The 8673-nt window shown below is 35.8% G+C and overlaps 1 long non-coding RNA gene across 1 annotated transcript; it reads right to left on the bottom strand.

Moving 5' to 3' along the window:
- Positions 1-225: 225 nt before the first annotated feature.
- On the bottom strand, positions 226-5974 carry LOC121492928. The gene is made up of 3 exons (XR_005988347.1): positions 5867-5974; positions 5152-5263; positions 226-334 (listed from the first exon to the last, which is right to left on the bottom strand). It is a non-coding gene; the product is annotated as an uncharacterized LOC121492928 (long non-coding RNA).
- Positions 5975-8673: the final 2699 nt, after the last annotated feature.

Raw genomic sequence — 8673 nt, 5'->3', positions numbered from 1 at the left:
TCACTTATTTGTAGTAGGATAAATAAATATTGTTATAACACCATAGGATCAACAGAGTAACAATAATAATTATAATAATTATAATAATAATATAATAATAATAATAATTTTATTTTGTTTTTGGTATTGTGCAAGAACATAATTTCTTTAAAGATGACAACAGAACACCTTACTACGAATTCATAGATGCGGCAATGAGGTGTGGGGACACTAAGTAACTTACTAGTAGTCACAACACTAATGTATTTGTATTGGTGATCAACAGTTGGGATGAACTTTGGTTATGACACTGAATATATTGCTTCTTCGAATTCCAACATGTAAAACATTTATCCTGAGGACAGAAGTAAATATGGATAATGTTAAAACTTGGCATTGAAGCCTTTCCTCTTCTCTCATATGTTACATACACTTTATGAGAAGTTCCTCTTGACTATATAGTCAAAATATATTCAAAAGCCGAATTACTTTGCTTTACCTTTTCTGCTGTCATACCATTCAGATTCACCCTCATCCCATACCCACATTGGCCTCATTGCTTCTTTCTCTAGTTCTAAGGCAGGCTGCATAATTTCTGGGATCACGGCAAAATGGATATTAAAAAGGGGGGAGCGGAGAGGATGTGAAAGGCTTCCCCAAATGAGCCAGTTGCCAACTGATGGACATATACTACCTGAATGCAACCACGTTAATGAATTTAGGCAATACCAGAAGAGTGGCATAGCCAACACCCAAATTTGTAAGAAATAACACATTCCTACTTTAGAATTACATTACAGTTTTTTGTGTGTGTGTGTGTGTGTGTGTGTGTGTGTGTGTGTGTTTTAAAGATTTATTTATTTTAGAGAGCAGGAGAGGTTGAGGGAGGGAGGGGGACACTTCCCAGGTGAGCGTGGAGTTCTACACTACGCTAGATCTCGGGACCCTGAGATCATGACCTGACCCAAAAAGTCAGTTGCTTAATCAACTGAGCCACACAGGTGCCCCTGGGTACGTGTTTTTATGCAGCAAGACAGATTTTCCAGTTACAACAGCTTTTATTCATTGAGACTTTAAAAAAAATCCCTCTAATTAAAGGATATCTCATTTGAATTTTTGTTTCCCCACATTACATCTTTTTTTAAGAAACTGTAATCATTGGGAGAAATTGGTGAGAGGAATTACAAAACAGCTGAGTGTGTGAAATCCCATGGGTTTTATTTTTCTGGTTTTTTTTTTCTTTCTTTTTTTCTCCTAGCAATTTTCACAGGAACTTTAGTTACTTAACCCAAGCTTTTCTCCTTCCTTTTGATCTCCTCAATTGGGTCTATTGAGAACTGAAATTTGAATTTAATTGTTTCATTAATCAATGAGAATTTTCTCTGTCGATTTCAGAAGAAAAGATTTGAGATACAGGATTCTGAGCCTCTCTGAGAAATCCTTTTCTCAAAGGGTCTGTGCCTCCTCTAAAGCAAACAATTTGATCAACATTTAAAAAGAAAACTTAACAAGGTTCTTACATGCAGTAAAAGTGAGTTTACTGCAAGCATATTTTCCCTCAATTTGAAAGAGAATCAATTGGTGGCTGGTATGATCAGCCCCAGACAGTACTTCTCTTTGTTCTTTAATTTCCATGCTAATTGACAGGTATTATAAAGAGTTGAGTGAAGCTGCCTCTAAAACATCACTTCTAATGCTAAAAGAAGGAATTTTGGGGGGTACTATGATGACATTGCTTGGAAACCCACTGGAAAACATCCGTTAGCTCTTCCTGGAACATTTAATACTATTTTTTTTTTGATTCTCACATTTAAAAAAATAACTTTTTCACATCTTAGAAATATACCTTGCCTTCGCTTTTAATGTAGATTTTTGTTATACACAGTATGCTTCCATTGGACAGTAAAGTGTTAAATCTATAGTTCTACTATAGTAAAAAAAAAATGAGACTGATAAATCTCTTTAAATAATGCCTTCAGCAAGATGCATGCACTTTACCTTAGATAAAAGAGATGAACTTAATTTAACATGCATATAAGATGTATTTAACGATCATTTACATCTATGAAGCAGATATTCTCTTACTTGTTAAGAGGCATGTTGTACTAAAGAGAAAGTAGGTCCCGTGGCAAGGAAATTGGGTTTCAGAGCTGGCTGGACCACTAAACAAATTTTGTGACATTAGCACGATCACTTTATCTCTGGATAACACTTCCTAGTCTTTAAGTGAAGGTGTATAGATGAGTTTCGTGGTGATCACATTAATTGGAAGTTTGTTAGAAAGCTTTTAAAAATAAATTGAGGGCATGAGAGTTTTCCTCACGCAGCTTCCACCTGAACAGGTAGTTATAATAAGCATCCCTCTCCTTAAATGCAGTTGCAATGCAGGTGGCCAAAGCTGGGGATACAAATGCCTTAGTAGGGAAGTAGGTCAATAGTACATAACCTCATGCCAAGGGTGTAATTTGAGTTCTACGGGACTTCCTAGTCCTTGCAGCTGTAGAACAGTGAACAAGAGGACGAACAAGCCATTAACTGTTGTCATGGCTCTATACCCTGCTCCTTCTTTTAAAGATTTATACTATGTATAATGACGAGCCCATTGTAAATCAGCTGAAGCCTGGAGGATTCCACAGAAAGATAATGACATTTTCTGATGTTCCTTCCTCCTCATCGTAGCCCTTGCCCTGCTTACATTGTATACCACGCAAAAAGCCTATGGTTTGGTGTGATTTGGGTTAGATCTGTGGTACCTGTGCCATACGGGGCACGGTTGGCTTGAGAGGAGAGATGAGCCAGGTATCAATACCAGGATGCAAAATGGAACTTCGTCAAGTTTCTGTGAATCATCGGAGAGGTAGGAATCATTGCTTCAAGTGAACAGATGCAGGTGCTTCCATGACAATTGGACTTTTGTAGGGGTTGGCACGCATCGTTTTCTGCCAATAATACATTGGCACCTTCAGACTAATTCTGGGCAGTAAGAGATGTCATAATGTGTTTTCTAATTTTGCACAGACTGACGATTTTACACTCGGGTAACACAACCACCTGAGTGAGGGCATCTGCCAATACTGTGAACTCCAAACGTGTCCTGAAACAAGTGGTACAAAACCATGATCCGTTGAAATAGGAGGGATGAATTATGATCCAGAGTCTCTCCGTAAGACTGACAAATATATGGAAAACTATAGTGTTCTTTATGTTTCCATAGACTAGTTAGTTTGAAAATGGTGATTTTTCACATTCTAATTCACATGTAATGAGGTCTTAGTGTAAGGACAGGGATGATATAGAAGATTTTTTTTGGAGTACAAATAAAATTATAAAATATTCACCGTTTTTTATATTATGAAATAATATGTTGTATACCAAGGTATGTTTATAAAATCCAAAAAGTGATCCATGCTATAATTATCTTTATCCGCCCTTAAACACTAATGTTAGTTTTGGAAACATCAGTGATTTTGTCAAAGGACTAATTAACACTTTTCTATGATGTCCTACTAGGACCCATATTGTCACTGCTCTCCTTTATAGAGATAGCAAGCTTTTGAATTGAGAAAGGCATTTGATATTCAGATTTTAGTAGTTCCCCAGCTCATGTGTTCTTGTCATTCACTACAGATAAAACAGGATTATGGAATTATAGATATTCAAACTATGTAACACATTTGGATGTACATTTGAGTAACGGATGGCTGAATCTAAATCTAAGCAAAATATAAATGGCCTGAACTTAGACAAAAATGCATGTAAATAAAATTTCAGCCCCTCCTCATTTTCAAAAATATGCAATAAACAATCTATAATGCTTGCCCATGATATTTTATATACAATTTGTATGTTTGGGACTAAAGTTACAGAGAACCATGAAACGATGTAAATGTTTTCTCCATGTAATGGGATTGTTAGTATTTTTCTTTTTAAAAATTATTCTTTAACTTAAATTCAATTTGCAAACATATAGTATAACACCCAGTGCTTATCTCATTATGTCCATCACCCACTTATGCTATCCTCTCACCCACCTCCCCTTCTGCAGCCCTTGTTAGGAGGTTTTTTTTTTTTCTCTTTCTTTTCACAATATGGACTACTTAAAATAGTCAATCGTTCTTCTAAAACACCAAGAAGGGAAACACAGAACAAATATGCATCAAAGTATTTTTGAAAATAATAAATCCTATTACATAGGTTTTGAAGTTACAGTACTGAGGAAGGTATATAATATTCTCTGTCAACAGTCAGGTCTCATAGGACCTGCACAAAATAGGGCTGAGTTATATTCTCTTAGAATTTGGCCAGCATCTTTTAGTAATTTACAACTGTAGGATTTACTTTCTTCCCTTTCCTTTTTTTTTTTTTTTTTTAAGTCTGTGTATGTTTCTCTCTTGCTTTATTTACTCCCTTAAGAGAAACGCATCTTAAATTTCTCAGGCCATTCTACTTCAGGCATCCAACCATTCTCTTTTAAAAGATTCTAACCTCTAACCGGACTGTCTCAGTCAGATGAGGGCAGCAAAGAGCAGAGAAAAGAAAAAGTAATCTCTGTCCCTTGGGCACAGTATCCAGAGAGCTTTTGAGGAAGGACAGGGCTGGATGCAGGTGAATAGTTCAGACCAGGGATAGGTGGGGCAGTGGACCATGCAGGGATTTTTCATCTCATGAGGATTTTGCACGGCAAACAAAGTTTTAGAAAAAAAAAATGAGTGAGTTTTAGAAAGAATGAAAAGTTATTATTCATAGTTTTCAAGTGTCAGAAACCAAAGCTACGTAAGCAGGATGAGGTTAACAAGGCAATCAGGCACTGAACTTACTACAAGGGATAGCTTATCAGGCCAAACAATTCTTGTAGATAGTTAGGTCTCACTCTGGCAAAAGCCCTATGCAATCAGAAGAAAAGAAGCAATAAATAGTACTCCATTGTTCTAGCTTTCAACACAGAGCCCCCTTATAGTCACACAAATTGCCTTTGAGAGTCACCAACAAATGAGAATCGGCCTTAGATCCATGGAAAATACAGAAGGGAGAACTAGCTCCCCAGAAGTCTGAAACACACATGTTCCTTATCTCCCCTCTCCAGGGAAACAAAAACAAAAACAATGATAAAAACAAAACAAAAACCTAGAAATCTGGCGTGGCACTCATTTTGGGTCATGGGATAGCACATACCTAGAGAGCTGCCACAGAGAAAGCAAACAGGTTGCTGAAGTTGGAGCCGAATTCATAACGACAACCCAGGGTTCAGTTTGGAGTATTGTGTGAATAGTAGTTTTCTCAATCCCTAAGGGGGGGGGGGAGAAGAGATACCGTTCATCCTTGGGGATAAACTATAATCATTTTGAGGGCATAGTAAAAAAAACAAAAACAAAAACAAAAACAAAACAGCACCACTTCCCAAAATATTCTGATGTTTTTCCCATTTTGAGAGTCACCATCCCTTTTTTTCAAATTGCAAGTAGAGGAAGTTATTGTTGTTATAGTGTATTTTACCCCCAAGGTTATGCTGGAGGAGATCTATTAATGTAAATATATGTACAATGTTTAATGTATATAGGTATGAATCTCCTATTTTCCCAATTCAAAAAAAAATGCCTATTTAAGAAGTACTAGCATATTTCAAATTATGCTAGTAATTTCAATTATTACTCAAGTTCTCAGAAAACTTGAATTTTACATTCATTTTCATGTAGTGTATGTTGTCAATAGAATATCCTGTGATAGAGAAGCAGGCTCTTTTTGATGTTTGAGTGTTGACAGCTTTCAAGCTCCAGTCCTTCCTCTTTTCCTCCCTCTTCATACCTGGGCGAGCCAGTGAGAGAGCCCAGGGACTCCCTCCTTCGGGATGGATGGAAAGTTCAACTGGTACAAACCGTGTAAGCCTCACCTGCTTCCCCAAATCACGATAAAACTCCAAAGCCAGTCTCTCCTTTGCTCTCTCGAATTGCTTGTTGGGCTTGCTGAGGAGCTTGCTCTGCTTTCCACAAAAAAGTGCCAACGTGTGAGTAAGAAACCTTTTCTTCTCCCTCTGGGTGCCTGGGTGGCATCACCAGTCTCAACGTTCAAACCAAATTTGGGGTGAGGGGCTCATGTATGGGAAAACTACAGTAAATTAGTTTCACTAGACAGGTTTTATTTGGTGCCCTTTCTCTTTTATTTTTTCTCCCAGGAATTTAATAACATGCTGCATATGTTATCTTAAGCTATGATTGTTAAGGAAAACATACGAACCCTTCGCTAATTTTATAGAGAAGTTCACAACATGCATGCTGTTTGTAAGTTGGATACATGCTTTAATATGCATCCAGAGAGTCCACTTAAATATTAAGTTGCAACCTGTAAAATGTTTTTCTCTCCAAAAATGATTCCTTTGCTAATAATGTTTGGGGTTGTTTTTACTTCTCATTATTTAACATCACCTTCCCTGATACTTTTACTCTTTTCTTTGTTTGCTTGTCTTTACCTTTGCTTTTAATATCTTGATTTTTATTATGATTCTTTCCAAATGATACCTTTTTCCCCCTTCTTGTATTTATTGAGGTTCTATCTATCTTTTACTTCTTAAATTCAGGGTTTACTTTTCTATACTATGTGGCTCCTTTATTGTCTAACCCATCAGATCTCATACCTTCAAAATTACTACTTCTAGTAGGACACAATATAGGAGAAAACAATGGAGTTGTTTAGGGTATTTTTTTTTTTTTTTTTTTAGTACGTCTAGTAGGATACAATATAGGAGAAAACAATGGAGTTGTTTAGGATTTTTTTTTTTTTTTTTTTTAGTATTTCTGTATTTTTTTTTTTTCCTTTTTACAATCAGGATCTTTAAATCTTCAACGTTGTGGAAATAAAGTTCAAGATCTCAACATCACACATAATCTAAATTACAGAAATAAGAGTTAAATGTGTGTTGTAATAAATAGTGTGAAATGAAAGTATTTTGTTTCTATTCTCTGAAGAGTTTTTCTCTATTACATCGACAACTTACTTGATTTTGACATTTACATTCAATGAAGACTGCAGCCAGTATAAGGGGTTAGGAAGCTTCCTAAAATTTTGTGATTGATGATACTAGTTGCCCAAGTCCACCTAGAAAATACCAAATTACTTTAACCTAATAACCAAAATCTGGGGGGACATGTTCCATGTAAAGAAGAAAAAGGACATTTCAAAGTAAGAGATTGTGGTGCCATAAAAACTAGCCATAATCCAATATTTAAATTTTATAGTGGTTGCTGTATCAAAATGCTTAAAAATAAGCAAAGGAATTTAATGAGTACACAGCCCATGAAAATATCACATGAGTATATAACATGTTCATGTGTACCAAGAAAACTAAATAATCCTGGTTGCTGCATACTGATTTGCTCAAAATACATCAAGTAACTATGTAAAATTTTATACTATATGTCCTCTATTCTTCTATTCAGAGAGAGATGTATTTATTCGTTCATTTATAGATTAGTAAACAGATAATAAAGTGTTAGAAACTCAATCCATGCCACACAGGAGTTAGTAATAGAACCAAGGTTTATATCTAATGATGTGACATCAAAATCTAAGGATAAAAAAAAAATCTAAGGATAATGAACGGATATAAGCTATATTTTTTCATCAATATACAGGAGTTTCATGCAGAATACTCAGAAATTAGAAAATGTGCGATGCTAAAACTCGACCATTGTCATAGTTAATGATCAGACAAGTTTATCCAGACTTTAAATACTTTACGTGCTTGGTGCGTCACTCAAGAATAAAGCTGTCAGCATTAGAGACACAACTAGCTACAAAAAGAAAAAAAAATAACATTTTTTTGTTTATTAAATATCAGAGGTAAGCAGTTTTTTTCCACAAAATTGTCCTGGACCTGGGTGTCTTCCTTGATTTTTTAGTTTTAATTTATTTTGTTTTTGTGTTCACTTTTCATGGCCTCTATTCTCACGGTCACCTCATTTGTTCAATCTGCTATAGACCCAATCACTTGGATTAAAGTCGACATTAGTTGTCATATTCCTGGAAAGTTCAATGTCACTTCCATACCATGCCTAGGACTTGATGCAATGGCAAACAAAGCTTTATATGATGAGAAAACTTACAGTCTTTGCTTCACCTGGTTTTATGTGTTTTTTTTCCCTAAGTTCTTTTAACCCATAATGGATAATAATAATGGCCCAAAAATATCTTTTGGAAGCTCATAATATTTAATTTACATAAATATTTTTAAGTATCAGCCTTTTGAGAAATACTGTAGTGTGTGGTCTTGTAATGAAGATAAGTAAAACAATTCCACCTTTCTCAGAGTATTTCCAAACTGGGGAAAAAATTGAAAGTTGAGGGACACCTGGGTGGCTCAGCAGTTGAGTGTCTGCCTTTGACTCAGGGCACAATCCTGGGATTTTGGGATCGAGTCCCATATGGGGATCCATGAAGGGAACCTGCTTCTCCCTCTGCCTGTGTCTCTGCCTCTCTCTCTCTGTGTCTCTCATATATAAATAAATAAAATCTTAAAAAAACTTAAAAGTTGAAAATTGGTACATCAATCATGTCAGACGTGATAAGTGTTAAGTGATAGAAAGGAGTGCTAAGTAGCATAGAAGAGAAAAAACTTTGATTTTTTTTTTTCTTACCCAGTTAAGTGAGATGGTTCCCTGTGATGACCAATCATCCTTTTTCCTATCCTCACTTAGCCAATGC

The sequence above is a fragment of the Vulpes lagopus genome, chromosome 6 (assembly GCF_018345385.1).
Source record: "Vulpes lagopus strain Blue_001 chromosome 6, ASM1834538v1, whole genome shotgun sequence".
Lineage (NCBI taxonomy): Eukaryota > Metazoa > Chordata > Mammalia > Carnivora > Canidae > Vulpes > Vulpes lagopus.
This window is presented reverse-complemented; position numbering and strand designations above follow the sequence as displayed.